Source organism: Nomascus leucogenys, chromosome 11 (assembly GCF_006542625.1).
Source record: "Nomascus leucogenys isolate Asia chromosome 11, Asia_NLE_v1, whole genome shotgun sequence".
NCBI lineage: Eukaryota > Metazoa > Chordata > Mammalia > Primates > Hylobatidae > Nomascus > Nomascus leucogenys.
The window spans coordinates 12,398,290-12,422,201 of record NC_044391.1 but is presented as its reverse complement, the minus strand read 5'-3'; positions in this window follow the sequence as shown (position 1 = coordinate 12,422,201).

The window sequence follows — 23,912 nt, the reverse complement described above, 5'->3', positions numbered from 1 at the left end:
GTGGTCTTCTCCCTTGCTGCTCTTCTATAGAGTTCTCAGGAGATCTGGTTGTTTGATAAGTGTGGGGTTCTTCTCCCTTTGTGTGTGCTCTCCTCTCTCTTTCTCTTTCTCCCTCTCCCCATCTCTCTCCTGCCACCATGACATAAGAGGTGCCTTGCTTCTCCTTCACCTTCCACCATGACTGTAGTTTCCTGAGGCCTCTACAGCCATCTGGAGGTGTGAGTCAATTCAACCCCCTTTCTTTTACAAATTACCCAGTCTTGGGTAGTATCTTTATAGCAGTGTGAAACGAACTAATAAAGAATTTTTTTCAAATATATGCAAAAGTAGAGAGAATAGTAAAATAAAACATGTATATATACTCTAATTTCAACAGTATGTCTAATTTTGTTCATCTGTTGCTTCCCCTCCAGATTATATTTGTGGAAATCCAAGACATTAAATTATTTCATATGTACATACTTTGATCTATCTCTAAAAGACAAGTACTCTTTAAGCAAAAACATAACTACAATATGATTATGACAACAAAAATGAGTGCAGTAATTTCTTCATATGATTAATTTTCAAATAATTAAATTTTTACTTCTTAGAATGTTCTTACCTAAGTTTAGATGAATGGGCTGCTATAGCTGTTGAAGAAAAGTTGCATTAACAATAATAATAACAGTTAATAATAAACTAATACATGTTGAGACAGGAACTCTGACTCAGGTCCTGTGCTAACTGCTGTACTTGGGTCAATATTTTAGTCTTCTGAAAAACACTTCATAATAGGCATCATTATTATCTCTGTATTTTTTAGATTGAGACCTACATGAAACAAATTTCTGAAGTCATGGATCTAATGGCAAAACTAAGTCAATTACAAGCATCTCATTCTATTATCTGCACTCCTTCTTACCCGCCTCTGTATAATTTAGTGTATTTTAGGGTAGAAGAATATACAGAGTGGAATGCTACCCAGATAAATATACCACCTTTTCTGTAATTTCATACGTATCTGAATATAGAAAATTATTTTTTCTTTTTTTTGACAGTAAATGTACATAGTTTTACCTATGAATGTAGGAACGCCTATTCACTTACTAAATTTAGTAGAAGCTTCTATTTCATTCTCTGCGAAATAGTCTATGCACACTGTAACACATAAATGTGAAGATAAATGTATTTTTTCTATCTAGCTAAAATATTTTAAAGAGCGAGAAATAGTAGAGAATAAATTTCAAAAATACATTTCAATATATAATTCTACATATTAAATATGAAAATGGTTCCATATTTGAGGTTGACTTCTAAATGAATACAAAATAAAAAGCTTATCAGTTTTAAGACAATAAAACTATAGGAACTACAAACAAAGCAGGGGATGCACTAAAATTAGTGGCTGGCATACATGGAACATGTGTTGGCCGAAACAAAGGAAGCTCATTTAAGAATGTATCAGATTGAACTAAGCTGTGATAGAAACTTGTTTGAAGGTTTGTATGTGGCTGTGAGTATTCCAGGTATGTTAACTCCATCTGTTTTTTAATATTTTCATTGGGTGCCTCCCATTGTTCTGAGGCATCAGAGTAAATATTAACTTAATCACCTTTCTGAAATGATTCCTATGTAAGGATTTCTTATTTCAGTTATTATAGTTATTGACTATGTGAAAGACATTCTACCAGTTTTTGCAGAGGATATAAGGATGAGTGAAGCTCTGTATCCTCAAATGGGGAGCTTGAAAAGATACTATTAGGGAGAATATGTGCGATATGTGATTTACTTCTAAAGTTCTGAGTGTGTGAAAAAGATGGGAAACCATAGCAACAAGTTGAGGACAAAGCAGGATAGATTTGTGGACAGGATTTTTTTAATTAAATTTTTTGAAGCCCTAAACCTTGAAGGCACTTTAAGTTTCCTTCTGTATGTTATCCTTCATTTAAAATGTCATCGCTACACGTTCTACATTGGGACCATTTCTTTCTTTATTCACAGTCAGCATAATAAATTAGAACCACAACTCGTTTCTAAATTTTCAACTTATCTTTGTTAAATCTAACAAAGCTGCCAGATTGCTCTTCCTAAAGACCAGTTTTATGGTGTTACTAGGATTAGCATCTATGGGAAGCACAGCTGACAGGATGATAATTCTTTAAAAAGCATCAAGTGACTTAAGATATCACTATTGTTTATGCCTGTGGTTCTTTAACTTTAGTATTTATCAGAATCACCGGGAGGGCTTGCTAAAAGATATGCTGCTGGGTAGTACCCCCAGATTTTTTAAATTCAGGAAGTCTGAGGAGGAGCCTGTGAATTTGCATTTCTAAGAATTTTGCAAATGCTGCTGAGACTGCTGGTCTCAGGACTTTGAGAACCACTGGTCTATATTACTTTTACTAGCATGGTGATTAGATAGAGCACAGGACTCGCGAAAGATCTAGATCCTTTTCCAGATGTTTCCTTTGCTAGAACTATGAGCTTATGGAAGTTGGGTGGTCTCCCAAGATTTAATTTTATTATCTGTTATATATTAGATCCACTCGTGGGCTAAAGCTGGCTTGAAATGTCTTTTGAAAACCAGGTCTGCAAATCTATTCTAAACACTGGCTTCAGTGATATCACTGAAGCTGATATTGGTCATGGTGGGAGTATTTAGCCCCACGAAAATGGAAAAATCATTAAAAATCAGTTTTTATTTATCTTTTTCCCCCAGAATAATTTTATTCTTCAATATCCCCCATTATCTATAATTACATTCCCTTCATCAGATATATTGTCTCATGTATGCACTTTAAACTGTACTTATGACTGCCAGTTAATAATAAACTTACATATGTACAAAACAAATAAATAGGCATTTTGTTTGCACATCAATGAAATCATGTTTTATTTCTGTTTCTGAACCAAAGGTGATTTTGTCCCCAGGGAACATTTGGTGATATATAGAGACATTTTTGGTTGTAACCAAAAATGGGGATGGTAGATAGTTTTACTGGCATTTAGTGGGTAGAGGTTAGGGATGATTCTAATCACCCTGCAAGGCACAGGACAACCCCCACAACAAAGACGTAACCTGCCCTAAATGTCAAGAGAGCCAATGTTGAGAAACTGCTCTACATAGTATTCTGTAACTATTTTTCTTTTTACAATTTATGTCTATACACACAGATAGATCTATTTCATTTTTAAGCAACTTCATAGTATTTGCTTTTACTATACGAATTTTGCATTATGCATTTTTATTTTATATTATGAACTTTTTTATCTGATGAATGACTGTAAATCTGATGTTGATTCATTGGTTTCTTTTTAAAATTTATTTATATTTTAAGAAAATGAAGTCAATATTTCAAAGAGACATCTACACTCCCATGTTTATTGCAACACAATTCACAACAGGCAAGTTATGGAATCAGTGTGTGTCCGTCAATGGATAAATGGGAAAAGAAAATATGGTACACATACACGATGGAATACTATTCATCCATAACAAAGAATGAAATTCTATCATTTGGGGGAACATGGATAAACCTGAGGGACAGTATGTTAAGTGAAATAAACCAGGCACAAAAAGACAAATATGGCATGATTTACACATATGTGGAATCTAAAAAAGTTGATCTCATAGAAGCAGAGAGTACAATAATGGTTGCCAGAGTTGGGGGAGGTTAGGGGTGCAGGCAAGATAGGGAGATATTAGTCAACGAGTACAAAGTTATAGTTAGATAGAAGGAATAAGTTCTGGTGTTCTATTGCACAGCAGGTGACTAGGATTAATAATACTGTACATTGCATTACATACTTCAAAAGAGCTAGAAGAGAGGATTTTGAAAGTTCTCAGCACAAAAAAAAGATAAATATATGAGGTGATGGATATGCTAAACATCCTGATTTGATTTTTACACAATGTATGCATGTATCAAAACATCGCATTCTACCCCATACATATGTACAATTATGGATCAAAAACAACATTTAGAATTATTTATTTTTAAATTAACAAAATATTTTTATGGTGTGCAAAATGATGAGATATTCATATATTTGTAAAATGACTACATTGAGCTAATTAATTGATATAGATAGGCTTTGTGTCCCCACCCAAATCTCATTTTGAATTATAATCCCCATAATTCCCAATCTCCACATGTTAAGGGAGAGACCAGGTGGAAATATTTAGATCATGGAGGTGGTTCTCCCATGCTCTTCTTGTGATAGTGAATGAGTTCTCACAAAATCTGATGGTTTTTTAAGGGGCTCTTCCCCCCTAAGTTTGCACTTCTTCTTCCTGCTGCCTTGTGAAGAAGGTACCTTGCTTCTCCTTCATCTTCTGCCATGATTGTAGGTTTTCTGAGGCCACACCAGCCATGTTTAACTGTGAGTCAATTAAACTTTTTTCCTTTATAAATTACCCAGTCTTGGGCAGTTCTTGATAGCCTTACGAAACAGACTAATACATTAACATGTGTTACCTCACATACTTATTTATTTTGTGGTGAGAATACCTAAAATCTACTTGCAGTGATTTTCAAAAAATATAGTATTTTGTCATTAACTATAGTCAGTTCTCTTGAATACGTTCCATTTTCCTTTTATTACATTCTGGAGAACCAATTATTACATAATTAGCAGAACACTATTGACTTCATCCACATTAATTTTCACATAATCTTAGACACCATCACAATTTGAAACCTCTCACACCCTTTTGAATAATCTATTTTTCTCAGTAGCAGATTGGTCTTTCTTAGTTTATCTTTATTGTAGAAACTCATACAAATATAGATTTTGAGAAGTCAGTTGACTGTGAGCAAAGACATTATTGACAAAGTTTTGGTTCCAACTGATTCCAACTGCATGGAAACTTCTATAACATAATGCACAAATGTGAGGAAATAAAAGGGGAGAGTACGAAGTAAAGGTAGACCATGCTTTCCTGGTTTTCTTCTGGTCAAAATGCTGGGTATTTTTTAAAGATCAGGACCTAGGCTCTCTTCTCTTCAAACTCTGTACTTTCTTGAAAGAAAATTTCATCCAATGGCATTCATTAACCTGCTTTATTTGAAAATGACTCTGAAAATTGTATTTCCTAATTAAAAATTCTGTATTGAGCCCCAAGCCCATAAAACCTACAATTTGCTTGATGTTTCCATTTGGATAATAGAAAGTAACTCTAACTTACTATGTACAAAAATATTTCTCATCTTCTCCTTAAATGTGGTCCTCTTCTTTAACAGTTTTGCATCTCCATTACATTGCATATTTAAAACACCCTTTAAAATTCTTCCACCTCTCTCCATTTGATCTGCTAGCTCCATAAGCCAAGCTTCTATCTTCTCTTACTTGGATAGTTTACAAATTAACCTCCCTTATCCATTCTTGTCTCCTCCCAATACAATCTCTATAAATTCAAGTTTGATAATACCTCACCTCTTCTTAAAATCTGTTATTGACTTCTTCTGATTTTAGGATAATAATTTATCCTTCGGCTTTTAGGATAATAATTTAGCCTTAATGTTTTCCACCAACTAACATCACATGGCCAACAAGCATGAAATGTCTCTTATCTATGTATTCAGGCATGTATCAAACTAACCCTCCCCTTGAGCTCTATGTGACAACCTTACTGACTTTCTTACAATGAATAGTCCCTGAAGGCTCAGGGCCCTTGCACATGCAGTGTCCTCTGTCTTACAGCACTTTACTGTCTCATCTTTGCTAGTAATTAGATTCTCAGTTCAAATATCACTTCACTGGGAGACCCATGCCTCTCAAGGAATATAGAAAAACTCCTTTCCTATGATGTATTATTGTTTAATGGCTTTGTCAGAATTACAATTTTATAGGCATTTCTCTTTTATTTAATTAATATCTATTTCTTCTCAATAGACTATAAGCTCCACAATATCTGCTTATGTTCAATACTTATAGCATCAATACTTAGAGTGTGTGACACTCAATAAGAACTCAAAACATATTACCAATTATTGAATAAATGTGTTAAAATGTGGAATAATTGGAATATATGTATTTCTTCTCTCTCTCTCTCTCATAGTTTCCTCCCTGTAATAGATCAGCAAAAGATTTTCATTTCCCATAATGCACAAGTCATTCTAAGAATCTACCTATGGGATGGTACCATAATGATGCTTAATGCTGGCTGCATGTTAGAATTATTTGGGGAGCTTTTAATAAACACCCAAAGCTAGGCCCACCACAGAACAGTTAAATCAGCATTTCTCAAGGTGAGGCTCAGGCCACATTTTTTTAAAAGCTCCCTAGGTGATGCTAATGCGCAGCTAGAGTTGTGAAACGTGCTCTCTAATGGATGAAATCTGAATACCTGTCTGTTCATGAACCATACAAACCATTACTCTTGGCCTAGGAAATTTCTAAATCTAATTAAATAATTCTTAATTCGTTCATTCATATATTCATTGAAAACATATAATAGTTTTAAATTATATATTATTACATCTTATATTTGTTACATAAATATTACATATTATGTATTGTTACTAGAAGCAAAAGTTTGTACTAGGAATTGTGAAGGATATAAAATGTAGCCAGATACTTCCAAGATTCTACTATGAACTTTCTTCCTCACTTAGCTGATATCATGGATATAATAAGAATTTAATCCCTAGCAGATCTCTTTTAATCTCTTTGCAGATCCTCTCACTGTACCTACTACTTGAACATGCAGTAGTCTTTCCCTCTGATTGTACAAATGTAATAATGCAGTCATGGCTTATGCAAGAAAATTCATGAACCTCTTCTATAAAATGAGTACATCTACTCACAAATATTTTCCCCTTACTCTTAAAACTGAAGGGAAGGCTTTCTGATTGCTATAACATCTAGAGGACAGTGGTTAGAGATACCGTTGCAAAAAGAGAAGCTGCAGAACTGTTGGGGTGGGCAGGAAGAGTAGAAGTATTTTAAAAGAGACATGGTGAAATCAGGAAGCTTTTTCCTCAAAGGGCAGTTGCTGCAGGAGCAACTGAGTCATCCTCCCAGTATTGTCTGTCCTAGATGCAGTGAACAGGAAGTGAAAGTTCAGTGTTGCTTACTGTCAATTACCATCCACATAAACAGACACAGGAAGATCAAGTCATGTTACTTTAGCCTTAGTGCCCTTGAATGTTTTGATAAATATGTTAGCTATTTACTCAATATAAATATTCAACTTACATACCCCATGGCCAAAATTTATAATTTTCCTTTTGAATTCTTTTTAAAAAGCATTCTATGTTCCCACACATTTATTTATTTTATTTATCTTTTTGTATTCACCAACATCCAAGCCCCTCGCCTCGCCTCACTTTCTGCTGATGGGAGGGGAAAGTCTCATCATCCAGACCCCTCATAAAGGTATACTTGGTGCCAGGGAGTAATCCCCTTGGGTCACTAATGGATATTCACACATCTGAGAATGCTGTTAAGAAGCTTCTGAAGTGGAATGCGATTCCAGCTGTAGCAATTACATACTGCTCATATTTCCTAGTTTAGACTCTGGGGAGTTCAACAACTACCTATTAGCAAGCTGACGATGGAAAGAAGCGCTGTAAATCTCACAAGCAATGATAAAGCCGATGCTCCTGGAAGAAGGAGGAAAGACTGAATTGCAATTAAAAAACAGAACCATGAACCTTGGCCTTTTAAAAGAACAACACCCACAGTACGTTAATGAAGGACATGAGAGGATAAACCAAACTGTAAACATTTTTTATATCTCTCTTCGGTTATCATCTCTTGGTTGCAAGTGGAGTGAAAGAGGAAGCGAAACATCATGAATCCAAATTAGTCTGTGAGATACATCTAAGTCTCCAATACCATATCATTTTGAACTTTTTCAAAGTTTTGTTTTACATATAATTTGGTCACTTAAGACAGAAAGTTTATAACTCTTATCATATAGGTATCATTAAAGAAGATAATTTAGGACTTAAACAAATAGCTGTCCAAAGAGGAGTTGAGTTTAATTGTTATAGAAAAAAACACACTAAATATCTCACATAGAAAGTTTACTAAACATCTCACAGAGACAGCAGTATATTGAGCCTCATAACAGTTTAAGAGCTTTTCTTGCTGTGTCCATTTGACAGATAAGGAAACTGATGTTTAAGAAAGGTTAAGTAGTTAATAGTAATCCGATGAACACAAAATGGCAAAAAAAGAATTGGAACTCCATTCTTTCTGATTCCAAAAGGTGTTTTTATATTACCTTATATTTCTTACTGTGAATTGAACTGGTTCTATTTGGGGAATGAGACATAAATTTAAAGATCTACCCCCCGAAAAAGTATCAAATCACAAATAGTTTAACGTAATTTGATATGTTGTGTTTTATGATGGGAATATTACATTGTAAATTGGTAGCATATCTTCGCCCATTGTTTAAACATAAGATAATTAAAATTTTGATTGCAAAAATTTGCTTCCATTCTATAAGTTGCCTGTTCACTCTGCTAAGTTTCTTTTGCTCTACAGAAGATCTTTAGTTTAATTAGATCCAATTTGTCAATTTTGGCTTTTGTCACCATTGCTTTTGATGTTTTAGTCATGAAGTCTTTGCCCATGCCTATGTCCTGAATGGTATTGCCTAGGTTTTCTTCCAGGGTTTTTATCATTTTAGGTCTTACAATTTAAATCTTTAATCCATCTGAGTTAATTTTTGTATAAGGTGTAAGGAAGGGGTCCAGTTTCAGTTTTCTGCTTATGGCTAGCCAGTTTTCCCAACACCATTTATTAAATAGGGAATCCTTTCCCCATTGCTTGCTTTTATCAGGTTTGTCAAAGATCAGATGGTTGTAGATGTGTGGCATTATTCTGAGGCCTCTGTTCTGTTCCATTGGTCTATATATCTGTTTTGGTACCAGTACCATGCTGTTTTGGTTACTGTAGCCTTGTAGCATAGTTTGAAGTCAGGTACCGTGAGGCCTCCAGCTTTGTTTTGTTTGTTTGTTTGTTTTTGCTTAGAATTGTCTTGGCTATATGGGCTCATTTTTGTATCATATGAAATTTAAAGTAGTTTTTCCTAATTCTGTGAAGAAAGTCAGTGGTAGCTTGATGGCGATAGCATTGAATCTATAAATTACTTTGGACAGTATGGCCATTTTCACGATATTGATTCCTCCTATCCATCTGACAAAAGGCTAATATTCAGAATCTACAAAGAACTTAAACAAATTTATAAGAAAAAAAAAACAACCCCATCAAAAAGTGGGCAAAGGATATGAACAGACACTTCTCAAAAGAAGACATGCATGCATCCAAGAAACATACGAAAAACTCATCATTACTGGTCATTGGAGAAATGCAAATCAAAATCACAATGAGCTACCATCTCACGCCAGTTAGAATGGCAACCATTAAAAAGTCAGGAAACAACAGATGCTGGAGAGGATGTGGCGAAATAGGTAAGCTTTTACACTGTTGGTAGGAGTGTAAATTAGTTTGATCATTGTGGAAGACAGTGTGGTGATACCTCCAGGATCTAGAACCAGAAATACCATTTGACACAGCAATCCCATTACTGAGTATACACCTAAAGAATTATAAATCATTCTACTATAAAGACACACGCACATGTATGTTTACTGCAGCACTTTTCACAATAGCAAAGACTTGGAACCAACCCAAATGCCCATCAATGATAGACTGGAAAAAGAAAATGTGGCACATATATACCATGGAATACTATGCAGCCACAAAAAAGGATGAGCACACCATGGAATACTATGCAGTCATAAAAAAGGATGAGTTCATGTCTTCGCAGGGACATGGATGAAGCTAGAAAGCGTCATTCTCAGCAAACTAACACAGTGACAGAAAACCAAACACTTCATGTTGTCACTCATAAGTGGGAATTGAACAATGAGAACACATGGACAGAGGGAGGGGAACACCACTCACTGGGGCCTGTTGGGGGGTGAGGGGCTGGGGAGGATAGCATTAGGGGAAATACCTAACATAGATGACGAGTTGACGGGTGCAGAAAACCACCATGGCATGTGTATACCTATGTAACAAACCTGCAGGTTTTGTACATGTATCACAGAACTTAAAGTATAATTTTTTTAAAATGTGAATACAATGGAAGTTCCCTCACCGTATCCCAAGTAGACTGACTGAATGGCTACACTAATTAATGACTGATGGAAAATATACCTTATGTGGGATGAAGGGAAGGAAGCTTGATATTTAGGCAAAAGAAAAGGCATAGGGATATGTAATACAATTTAAAAAAAAGAATTAAGCCATAAGAAAGATGAAGAAGAATATCTTGCTTATATTATACTTTCCATAGTTCTCCTTATGTATATTATCTTCTCTTATACTTAGAGTATTCCTGAGCAGTGAGTCCCTCTTTATAGAAGGCATAGAGCTCTTCAAATAAGAAAAAACAAACAAACCGTCAATTGCCATACATAACAATCACACATTATTTTCTTTTTGATTGACCTAAAAGAGGTATTAAAATATGAGTATTTTTCAGATTGCTAATGTCTCATACTACCGATGCTGTTTGTTGAAAAGATTATTATATTCTTTATTGTTAAATGTACCAAAACAATACAATAATGTCAGATTAGATAAAAACTATTCTAGCTATAGCTACACAATAGCCTCAAACCATTTTAAAATGGGAAAAAGATCTTATGAATTTATGACCAAGTTTGTAGAACATTATCTCTAAGCTGTATGATTTAATCGTTTTTACAGCTTTTACAGTTTATAGCTTAATAGCTTGACTTTGTACTGCATTGACAGTAGGCAAAAAGCTTAATTAGTAAAGTTCCCAAATTACCAATAGCGTAGGAAGGACAAGTGAAAAACACATTTTCAAGCTGTGGAAGAACCTACCTGCTAAAACAATCATTTCGTCTCTCTGAAAATACTTTTGGTGCTGCATTGCAAGCAACTTTACAACATGTTTCTTTTGACCAAACTCTTTCAGTTGGTTGGCTTTAAGTAGAATTAGTGACTGCTGCCCTCTATATAATGGAAATTCCTGTTCCACTGCCAGGAATCCATTAAGATGGTTCAGGAAAAACAAGGACCAATCGTGTTTTACAATTCCTAGTTTTAATTACTTGGTCTGTCTCAAATTAAGAAAAAAAACAATGGAGACAGATGAAATACCCAAATAGTCTAAAATCTGTGTGAGTTAGATATGTGAAATTTTGCTTCTCAATTTTAAAGGGCACTTTGGAATCAGATTAAAAAAATACTATCTAATAGTTTTTCACAGAAAATTATTAATTAGACCTTAAACTACAGTTTCAATAGATCACAATGGATTCTGAGATAAACTCCTGTGAGTGCTTCATGAAAGCCTAGAGAAATTATAAATAGTACAGTTTTAACACTATGTGTGATATATATGCATATATGCAAGAGTTTTTTTAAGATGGCATATTCAATGTAATATATTACATAATGGTAACTGAAATATGGTTTAATAACAATAATAAAGGGCTATATTACATGACACCCTTGGTAAATGATGCAGATTTGGGAGCAAGAAGGCCCCAGACTGCCTGGGTTTATGTCTAGATTTCCTAACTCTATGATTCCTAACTCTGTGACTCATTTTATTTTGTTTTGTATTTTCTATCTGTACATTACAGTTGACCAACAGTACCTACTTCACAAGGTTGTTACGATTATTAAAGGAGTTAATAGATGTAAAGTGCCTACAACAGTGCCTGGTTCCTAATAAAGTATTGTACCTGTTAACTGTGTTGCTGTTGTTGCTTTAAGTTTTTTTTTTCTTTTGTTGTGCTCCTTTCTTCTTTTTATAAATATATTTATCTTGTCTGGTTAATTTTTTTTGTCTAGGAGATTAATCTTGTTTAGGTGTTGTATTAGTCCATTTTCATAGGCTAGAAAGAATGGCCTGAGACTGGGTAATTTATAAAGGAAAAGAGTTTAATTGACTCACAATTCAGTGTGGCTGGGAGGCCTCAAGAAACTTACAACCATAGCAGAAGGCAAAGAGAAAGCAAGGCACGTTCTTCACAAGGCAGTAGGAAGAAGTGCCAAGCTAAGGGGGAAGAGCCCCTTATGAAACCACCATCAGATCTCCTGAGAACTCACTTATCGTGAGAACAGCATGGGGGAAACCACTCCCTATGATTCCATTACCTCCATCTGATCTCTCCCTTGTCATGTGGGGATTATCAGGACTATGGGGATTGCAATTCAAGATGAGATTTGGGTGGGAACATAGAGCCTAACCATATTAGGTGTACGTGTGGAAATATTATAAGAAATTTATTAGAAAATAGTGTAAATCCATGTGCCTGTTTTGTACAAGTACCATGCCTCTGGCTTTGTTCTTTTTGCTTAGGATTGCTTTGACTATTCAGACTCTTGATTTCATATGAATTTTAGAATAGTTTTTTCTAATTCAGTGTACATTGATAGTTTGATAGGAATAGCATTGAATCTGTAAATTACTTTGGGCAGTATGGCCCTTTCAGTAATACTTGTTCTTCCTATCCATGAGCATGGAATGTTTTTTCTTTTGTTTTTTGTTGTCTCTGGTTTCTTTCAGCAGTGGAACAGGATAGAGGACCCAGAAGAAAAGCCACACACCTGCAAACATTTGATCTTCAACAAAGTCAACAATAACAACCAAAGGGAAAAGGACTCCCTATTCAATAAGTGTGCTGGGATAACTGGCTAGCCATATGCAGAAGATTGAAACTGGACCCCTTCCTTTCACCATATAAAAAATCAACTTAAAATGGATTAAAGACTTCAATGTGAGCCCTAAAAGTATAAAACCCTAGGATAAAACCTAGGAAATACCATTTCAGACTTTGGCATTGGCAAAGAATTTACAACTAAGTCCTCACAAGCAATTGCAACAAAAACAAAAATTGACAAGTGGAATTTAATTAACTAAAATGAGCTTCTGCACAGCAAAAGAGACTCTCACCAGAGGAAACAGAGATCTACAGCATAGGAGAAAACATTCACAAACTATGCAACTAACAAAGGTCTGATATCCAGAATCTATAAGGAACTTAAACAACTCAACAAGCAAAAACCATACAAGTTCATTAAAAAATAGGTAAAGAGCATGAATAGACACACTTCTCAATAGAAGACATACATGTGGCCAACGAATATATTTAAAAATGCTCATGATCACTAATCATTAGAAAAATCAAATCAAAACCACTATAAGATGCCATCTCACACCAGTAAGAATGGCTGCTATTAAAAAAAAAAAATAACAGATGTTGGTGAGGTTTCGAAAAAAAGGGAACACTTACACACTACTGGTGGAAATGTAAATTAGCTCAGCCACAGTAGAAAGCAGTGTGGAGATTTCTCAAAGAACTTAAGACAGAACTACCATTTGACTCACCAGTTTCGTTACTGGGTATATACCCAAACAAAAATCTTCCTACCAAAAATATACATGCACTCGTATGTTCATTGCAGCATTATCCACAACAGCAAATACATTGTATCAACCTAGTTGCCCATCAGCAATGGATTAGATAAAGAAAATGTGGTTCAGATACACTGTATTAGTCCATTTTCACATTGCTGAAACATACCCGATAAACATACCTGAGACTGGGTAATTTAAGAAGAAAAAAAGGTTTAATAGACTCACAGTTCCACATGACTGCAGAGACCTCACAATCATGGCAGAAGGCGAAAGGCATATCTTATGTGGTGGCTGGCAAGAGAAAATGAGAACCAAGTGAAAGGGGTTTCCCCCTAGAAAACCATCAGATCTGTGAGACTTATTTACCACCATGAGAACAGTATGGGGGAAACCGCCCCCTCGATTCAATTATGTCCCACTGGGTCCCTCCCACAGCACGTGGGAATTATGGGAGCTACAACTCAAAATGAGATTGGGGTGGGGACACAGCCAAACTGTATCATACGCCATGGAATACTACACAGCCATACAAAATAATGACATCACGTCCTTTGCAGAAACACGAATGCAGCTGGAGGCTGTTATTCTCAGAGAATTAATGCAGGAACAGAAAACCAAATACTGCATGTTCTCACTTATAAGTGAGAGCTAAATATTGAATACCCATAGACACAAAGAGGGGGACAATAGACACTGGGGACCACTTTAGGTGGGACAGCTGTAGCGCGGCATGGAGTGAAAAGCTACTTATCAGGTACTACGCTCACTCCCTGGGTGAGGGAATTATTTGTATACCAAACCTCAGCAACATACAATTTACCCATTTAACAGACTTGCACCTGTGCCCACTGAACCAAAAATAAAAGTTGAAAAACAAAAAAAAGAAAAAAGTGTGTAAGTAAATTTATAGTAGCTGTCCTCACATTACATAGAATCTAGTGAGTGAAATGAGAAAAAAATAGAACTTATGAACATGTAATTAAGTTTGTAAGGATTGGAAGCCGATAACATACAAGTCAATGCATAATCACTAACTGTGAGATGTGACATGAAATGGCAATATAGAATCAATGGTAAACTGGCCGGGCGCGGTGGCTCACGCTTGTAATCCCAGCACTTTGGGAGGCCGAGGCGGGCGAATCACGAGGTCAGGAGATCGAGACCACGGTGAAACCCCATCTCTACTAAAAATACAAAAAAATTAGCCAGGCGTGGTGGTGGGCGCCTGTAGTCCCAGCTACTCAGAGAGGCTGAGGCAGGATAATGGCGTGAACCCGGGAGGCGGAGTTTGCAGTGAGCCGAGATTGCGCCACTGCACTCCAGCCTGGGCGACAGAGCGAGACTCCTTCTCAAAAAAAAAAAAAAAAAAAAAGAATCAATGGTAAACTGATTGTCTTCAGAGTTCACTGATCAGCCAAAGAGGCTTAATGAAAAGAAACAAAGCATGTCTCGTTCTAAAAATTTTTTCATGAAATAAAGTAAGTGATATTATGATGAGTTTAACTATGAAACACATATACACAGTAACAAAAATCCTATTCAACTTTAATATGCCTGTTTAAATCTACCATGTATATGCAAATATTTCCAATGTTTATAAACATATACTTTGTATCCTGCTTTTGTACTGATTATTTGTCAAATATGTTGGGTCAGGTTTCTGCAAATCTTCCTAATTGTATTTTAATGGCTTCATAATATTTTATGAAATGGCATAATCTCTTACTGTTGGACATATAAGCTGGTTTTAATATTTTACAATTATAAATTATGATCCAATAAGATAGTTCTGTAGACTTTTCTTATTTTGAGTTCTTTTCTTTGGATCAACTATTAAAAGTGAAATTATTAGGCCCAAATGTATGATTTATTTTTTTCTGACCCAATTATTTTTCAAAATTGAACTGATATTAAAGTATGTTACAATGATGAAGACAATGTTTGATCTGTGTGAAAAATTCGAGCAGTATAAAAATGTATGAAATAAAACTAAATATTCTAATTTCTTATCCCTCAGTGATTAATCATTTGATGTATATTCTTCCAGACTTTGTTTTAATAATTAGAAATTATACTCCATAACATAGTCTATACACTTGATATAACAACATGCTTTATTTTACTTACTGTCTTATAAACATCTGTTCATTAACTGTAGTCATAATTTAAACTTTTTAATGACTGTCTAATATTTTCCTGTATGGTTGTGTTACACTTTGTTCATGAAAAATCCATCACTGATGGTCATTCAGGTTGTTTCCAAATTATTGCTATCATGTTTCAAGAAACAAGCATATATGTGTTTTTTCAGACTTGTCAAATTATTTCCTTTTAAAAAATTCCTAGAAATAAATTCACTAAATAGAAATTGCTGTGCACTCAGAATTTAAAATCTTTTTACCAAATCGTGCTTCAGAAATGTTCTAATTTATATCAACAGTATTTGGAATGTCTTTATCACTAGGCCTCTGCAATCGTCCTCAGTTTGATTGGTTGGTTAAAACTGTAATTCTTGGATTATTAATGAGGTAAAACATAGTAGCATTTGTCAAGTATGTTTTTTAACCTTCTTAGTGGTGACTTTTATCATACAGTGTAGGTTTTTTATTTCTATATTTTTATGTTAACAGATCTATCAGTCCTTCCCTTTTTACACATACAGACTCTCCCTACATTAAGTAGGGATGTTGCCATAGGAAGGAGAGGAAGAGAGAGTGGGTAATCAAAGGCAAAAGATAACCTCTATTTCAAGCTTATTATCATAAGCTTAAAATAGATAAAAATAGTCTCCTGAATTTTCTTAAGATTTTATGGTTTCGTACATAAATCTAAACCTTTAATCAAACTGGAATACATTTGTGTATGTGTGTGCATGTGTATGTGTGTATGTATGTATGTATGTGTGTGTGCAATATGGGAGGGGGTTAACCTCATTTTTTTGAATGTTTTTTACAGGTTTTCAATTATAATTTTATTATATGTGAAGTTGTTGCTATAATTTCTTTTTATGTCTGTTCATCTCTGTGTTTATTTTGGCTTCTTCCTGCAGTAAAAAGGGCTTATTTGATTGGTTTTATTATCTGATAGGCAGATCCTTTGCATTATACCTCTAAAAATTGCCCTATTTTCTGGAATTTATTTAAAAAATAAAATACCATATTAAATAGTTAAGGGTCACATCCTAATAGTGGAATTGTGATAACATGGAATTGTAATCATTATTTGCAAAAAAACTTACACCTTTACTGATTAGGTCTCTCCATCCAGGCACAATATAAACCCAATAGTTCACATTTGAGTTTGTTTTTGTCATTGAACTTTTCTCTCCGTTGGTCCTTCATACCTCACTTGTTTAGTTCTTTGGTTATAATCACTAAAATTACGGTAACAAACAATTTCAAATCAATTGAACCTTTATAGGGTATCTCTATAAACAAAGAAAAATAATGAATTTAGAAAAAATAGATGGCCAGAATAACTCTGAAGATCTAGATAGCAGCACGTGACGGGCATCTTTAGTTCTGCACTATAAAATTGGGATGTTGCCATAGGAAGAGGAGGAAGAGAGAGTGGGTAATCAAAAGCAAAAGACAGCCTCTATTTTAAGCTTATTATCATGATTATTAATGTGAATCAAATGAGGCATTTTAACCTGTGATAAGTTGTTTATTTCTTGTATAAAGTAAATTTATAATTTTTAAAATATTGCTTTAATAACTTTTTTGTATTCTTTCAATCATTGGAATATATATCTATCTTCTTGAATTTTCTAGCCATTCAATAATATCTGTAGGTACTGCTTATTTTGTCTCTTTCATATAAAATTCATGTTAATGCATATTTTCTTGTCTTATTACATTATACAATATAACCTAATATACTGGTAATTGTCACACTTTTAAATTTCTAATTTTAACAGAAATGCCTCTAGCAGTTCATTATTCAACATGATTTTGTGCATGTTTTTATATCAAGTATATAGACTTTACATTATGGAATATGATCCCTAATTAAACACACACACACACACACACACACACGCTTTTTACCATATTAATAAATATTATTTCAATCACTAGGCTAGGATTGCTTGTTTGTTTATTTATTTATTTATTTATTTATTGAGACAGAGTCTTGCTGTGTCACCAGTCTGGAGTGTGGTGGCGCGATCTTGGCTCACTGCAACCTCCACTTCTCGGGTTCAAGCGATTCTCCTGCCTCAGCCTCCTGAGTAGCTGGGACTACAGGCGTGTGCCACCAGGCCCAGCTAATTTTGTATTTTTAGTAGAAACAGGGTTTCACCATGTTGGCCAGGATGGTCTCAATATCTTGACCTTGTGATCCACCCACCTCAGCCTCCCAAAGTGCTGGGATTATAGACATGAGAATTGTATTTTTAAATTAGAATTGTATATTAATTTTTTTGAAATGCTGTTTGGGATGTATCGAGATCTAGTTGTTTTTATTGTTTAATAAAATGAGATATTATCATCAGATTGCTTTTGTTGAATTATCCATCTGCTCATGAAATAAAACCTCTGTCATGATTATTATTTCAGTAAGAGCATTGGAATTGTTCATATTTTATTGTTGCATTTGCATAGACAAGTGTAAGTAAGCTTTATACATAATTTTATTATAGCCACTTTGGTAGTTTTTAGTTTTGGAATTTCATTTCTCTTTGAATATAAACTAAGAATGTGCTTTCTATTCATTATTTTTCTCTATGCCAGGGTTTCTCAAAGTTGGCACTTTTGATTATGGGGTTGATAATTTTTTGCTGTAGGGGCTGTCCTATATGTGACAAAATGTTGAGCAGCATATCTAGCCTGTACCTACTACAAGCCATTAGGAACACCTAACCCCACTTCCTGCCACCTTGCCCAGTTGTATCAAAAATGTTTTTCAGATGTTGACAAATGTCCTTTGGCAAACAATCACCTCCGGTTGAAATCCACTGGTGTATGTTTTGGAAAATTTAATGTTTTTCAAAATTTATCTAGGGGACTATTTGAACTTGGTACCTTCTATGGAGTGGCATGGAGTGGTTAGCAAGTTCTATGAATTCTATAACACAAATATTTAGTTAGACCACTTATACCAGCTTCTTATCATTTCTGCCTGAACTATTTGATTTTATTGATTAATAAATTGTAACTAAGAGTTTTAAAATGCTACAATTCAAATTTACCTTTGAATATTAAAACATTAACCCAGAGAATTATTTATAAAGGAGAGCCACAAGTTACTCTCCAAAGTTGCTTTACTTTGTAGATAATCAGGGGATAATTATCTATATTTCCGAAGCTTTAAAACTAGAATTCATAAGTAAAATGCTGAGTGACTAAATCAAGGTTGAAAGGGGTTTATAAAGTGAAAGGAAGAATTTCGGTAAATGTGGTAGGAACATTTGTAAAGTTCTTGGTTTAAAAATTCCAAGCATCAGCTGTAGTTTAGTGCTAAAGTGAGCAGCATGGAGGTTGATAGTAATTGAAAGGAAAGAACATTTGGAAAACGTGAACCGTGTAAAGGTCTTTTGTGAAAATTTTGGGAATGTAACACTATGCTAATATAAAACTAGTTATATGGTATACTTATATTATTGAGTATACCACTGATACATATTATTATTTATAATTAAAACAAATTTTAACTGTTACAGTACAAAGAATCACTTAACTATTTGCATAAAAAAGTAAGTGTGATATATTTAACAGAAGCACCATGCAGATAAGTAGTAATGCGTAGGAACTTCATCTGGTCCTGTCTGCTAGACACAGGGTTGACTTTGGGGGATCAGAGTCCTTTGCAGGGGCTGGCACATCCACTCAAGAGATAGAACAGAAACAATGGTAAAAGGCAATGTCAGACTAATAGGCAAATCTAGCCATAAGATTCATTTTGAAATAGACACAAGCTGGCTGACTAAAGCCAGTAACAGTATCAGTTACTCTGCTAGGGTTTAGGGACCAGGCACATGTACTGATATGGCAAAATATAAAGCAGGAGCTTCTGCATAGGTATTAATAAATAGGCAAAGATCAAATCATCAGAATAAAGATTCAAGTGAGAATAAGGTAAAAGCTGTTCTTAGAACATAGCTATGGGTCATTGCAGGGGTGACTTATGTTTAGTCTCACAGTTAGCTAGAGCTCCAAGTACCCCACTAGGATGTAGGGAAATGTTGAGTCTGCAGGTGGTTTTCAAGGAATTCCAGCTGTGTGGCATGCAGGGCTTCAGCCTTGAGAGTTTTACTTGACGGTGAATTCACTGTAAGCTTACTTGGGATGTCAAAAAATGTAATGCAATTTTTATTTTTATATAGCAATATAACATCAGAATCAAAGAGGGTGGTCTAAAAGTGGTGTATTGTGCTTAGTTCTGGATATGAAATTTTATGAGACATAGTGACATACAGTTTCAGGACAAATTTAATAGCCTGAGGCACCAGGTTTGTAATGTAAAGGAGTGAAATGGACCCAGAATTAAAAAGAGAAAAACACAGAGAAAGAAAAACAAAGAAAGAACCGCAAGATACTAAATGACAACTGCTGCTTGGCCTTCCTTAGTGTGGAAAAGTCGGTAAGAACTGGTGAAGTGTGTGGTGGACTGGGTACTGCCCTAGTTATGAGGCAACTACTCCAATAAACATGGGGGCTTCGTTCTTGGGACCCTTAAATACTTAGCAAAATGTGGTAAACATATATTCTTGTTTAGTATCTTGTGACTTTTAATCTTGCCAAGTGATTTTTTTTTAAACTCTTGTGGGCCAACAGACATATTTTGCAAGCATGGACCACCAATCTGGAACTATTTCTCAGAGTAGCAGGTAGAAAACGCAAGTCATGACTTTCCCCTCAAGAAGAAATACCACAGGAATGTTTAGCTCAGAGACAGAATGAATGAAGACATGCTTCTCTAGGACATTGAATTCAGTTTTCCAAACTTTAAAGTTCTATAGCTTTAAGTTGATTGATAACAGTACTATTCCTGGAATGTAAATAATTGGACTATTTTGGATATGTACTCCTCATCACTATCTTTTATCTAATTCCAGTGTACAAAGGACATTTGCTACTTCCAAACATATTTCTTATATTGGTATCATTTAAAAAAATATGTGTTATCATTTTTGCTTTGATTTTCTTTGACCATTTAATCATGAGTTTGCAATTTGGTTCATATTTCAATGATAGCTCACAAATGGGAAGCATCATGAGCCTGTGGTAGAAATTACAGGATTTGAAAGCTGATAGAGAGAGGTTAAAATTATGAGTCCTCCACTTAGTACTTGAGTAAATTGAAAATTTGTATGTCCCTTAGTTTTCTTGTCTAGAAAAAATATTTTCTGAAATGTTTCTTCTGAATCTATGCTTAATTTCGCATCTATAATACAATGCACATGTCTACTATGAAGGGTTAAAATACGTAAGTTAATTGATGTAAAATGGCTAGCCCATTTTTGCCTTAGAGTTTACAGTATATATTTACCAGTAATCCAAATTCAGCTTCAAATAAAACTATATTGCTTCATGGGTAATGCAAGTACCTTATAACAGGATCTTCCCAATTCTTTCCTCCCATCCCTTATAATCTTGCTGTCATTAATTTTACTTATCCATAAGCTATAATGGTCAAGTACATTGTTATTATTTTGGACAATATGTCATCTGTTAAATCAATTAAGAATGAGAAAAATAAAAGATTTCGTACTACCTTCACTTACTCCTTCTCTAATGCTCTTCCTTTATATAGCTTTGAGTTTCTCTAATACTTCCTTTATATAGCTTATAAAACTTTCTCTAATGCTTCCTTTATACAGCTTTGAGTTTCTTGAATCCTCTTCTTTTATATAGCTTTGTGTTTCTATATAATTTCTTTCTCTCTGAAGTAGTGCTCTTCACATTTCTTGCAAAGCAGATCTACCACTGATAAATGCCATCCATTTTTGTTTGTCTGAGAGGGTAATTTTTACTTTTGAAGGGTAATTTTTCTGGATAAAATATTTTATGTTGATGGTGTTTTTAAAAAATACTTCCAATATTTCTCTCCATGTTCTTTTTCTTTGGATGCTTTCTGAGGTTTCTGAATATAATTGTAATTCTAATCCCTATTCCAAAGTAGGTAAGAGAGTATTTTTCCCCTCTGGCTTCTTTAAGATTTTCTCTTTGTCTTTGATTTTCTATAGTTGGAATATGATGTACCTAGGTATAGAATTTTTGATATTTGTTCTACTTGGTGTTTTCTTAGCTTTCTAGATCTATGGCTTGGTGTCATTAATTTTGGAAAATTCTCAGCCATGATTACATGAAAATTTTTTTTACTCTTTTCTCTGGCATTTCCATTATACATATGTTATACCTTTTGTATTTATCTCAGTAATTGGAAATTCTATTCTATCTTTTTCATTTTTTTTTTTCTCTTTGCATTTCAGTTTTAGAGGTTTCTACTGATATATATTCAAGGTTACTGATTTGCTCTACAACTGTGTCCAGTCTATTGATGAACCAATCATTTTCTAGAAATGCTTCATTTCTAGCATTTTCTTTTGATCCTTTCTTAGAATTGTTATCTCTTTGTTTATGGTACCCATTATTTTGTATATTGCTTACTTTTCCATTAGAGCTATTAGCATATTAATCATAGGTATTTTAAATTCCCAATGTGATCATTCTAAAACCTTTGCTATATCTGGTTGTCATCCTAATGCTTGCTTTGCCTAATCAAAGTGTAATTTTTGCCTTTTAGCATGCCTTGTAATTTTTCATTGGAAGCATGACATGATTACATGCCAAAAGGAACTGATATAGAAAGGTCTCCAGTGTGAAGTTTTATGTTTTTCTGTCTGAGGGTTAGGCCGTGTTCAGCTTTGCTACAGCTTTAGTGTCAGAAACTAACATTTTCTTTAACGTCCATGATTTTGCCTCCCCTGTGATTCTTAGGTTTTCCTAGAGACTACTTAAATAGGATCTGGAGCTTGTAGTTCTTTTAGCTACATTCCTGTTATATAGTCGTGTTATTTATGTGTTGGTAAGGTAGGTGGGGAGGTGTTCTACAAGCCTGTGATAAGGTCTCAGTCTTTTAGTGAGCCTGAGTTGGGCATTTCCCTTCTCTCTGGTTGATTAGGGTCTGGCAAAGCCCTAGTTATTCTCTGATGAAATGGTTTCCTTGAGGCCAGGCCTTTTTAAAAATTGACACATAATAGCTATAATAGTTGTATATATTTATGAGGTACATGTGATATTTTGATACATGCATACAATGTGCAACTATCAAATAAGAGTAACTGGGATATCCATCATCTCAAATGTTTATCATTTCTTTGTGTTGGGAACATTCTAAATCTTCTCTTCTAGCTATTTTGACATATACAATACATTATTGTTAACTATAGTTGTCCTACTATGCTATCGAAGATTAGAATATATTTCTTCTAGCTAATTGTATTTTTGTACCCATTAACCTTCATACTCCTTTACCCCCTACACTAGTGTCTGATAACCACCATTCTACTCTTTACTTTCATGAGATCAATTTTTTTAGTTCCTACATATGAATGAGAAAACATGATATTTATCTTTCTGTGCCTGGCTTATTTCACTTAACATAATGTCCTCCAGTTCAATCCATGTGGCAGGAAATGACATGATTTTATTTTTATAGCTTTTTGATGAGAACAGAGACCTTGGAGTATGTTCCAAAATAGTTGCTTTTCCCTTCACCCTGCTGGAAACAAGAGGTAATTTTTCTTAAAACTCTAAAGTCAGAACCTGATTGGGGATCCGGAGGTAAATCTCATAAAAATGTAAAGGTCTTTCTAAGACTTTGACGCCCCAGAGTTTTTAACTTTCAAGTTAGTTTACATTGTACCTCCAGCAATTCATCATTTCTAGTTTAAAATGTTACTCCTGATATTGATGCCAGTTTCAGGGTTCTGTTCCTGGGCTTCCACTTCAGGTAAGCTGTTATTCTCTGAATCTACTTCTCCATCTTTCCAGTTTTCAAGGCATAGTTTGACCTGTGACCTCGATTGTCTGATTGAGATAAGAATTGTTGATTTTCAGTTTGTTCAGCCTCTTTCATATCTGGATGATAATGATGACTTCCAAGTTCTTTATATGTTGGACTAGAAATCAGAAGTCAAATGACCCATATTAACAATAAGTATTGTGTCTTTCTATACATATACATATACATATACATATACATATACATGTATAAGATTATTATTGCTATTTGTTATTTTAGCCTATTGTTACTTTAAAGAAAATTCTTGGGATCCATTCCAAGATAGCTGAATAGGAACAGCTCCAGTCTGTAGCTCCCAGCATGATCAACGCAGAAGATGGGTGATTTCTGCATTTCCAATTGAGGTAACTGGTTCATCTCATTGGGACTGTGGGACAGTGGGTGCAGCCCACAGAGGGCAAGCTGAAACAGGGCAGGGTGTCCCCTCATCCAAGAAGTGCAAGGGGTCAGGGGATTTCCCTTTCCTAGCCATGGGAAT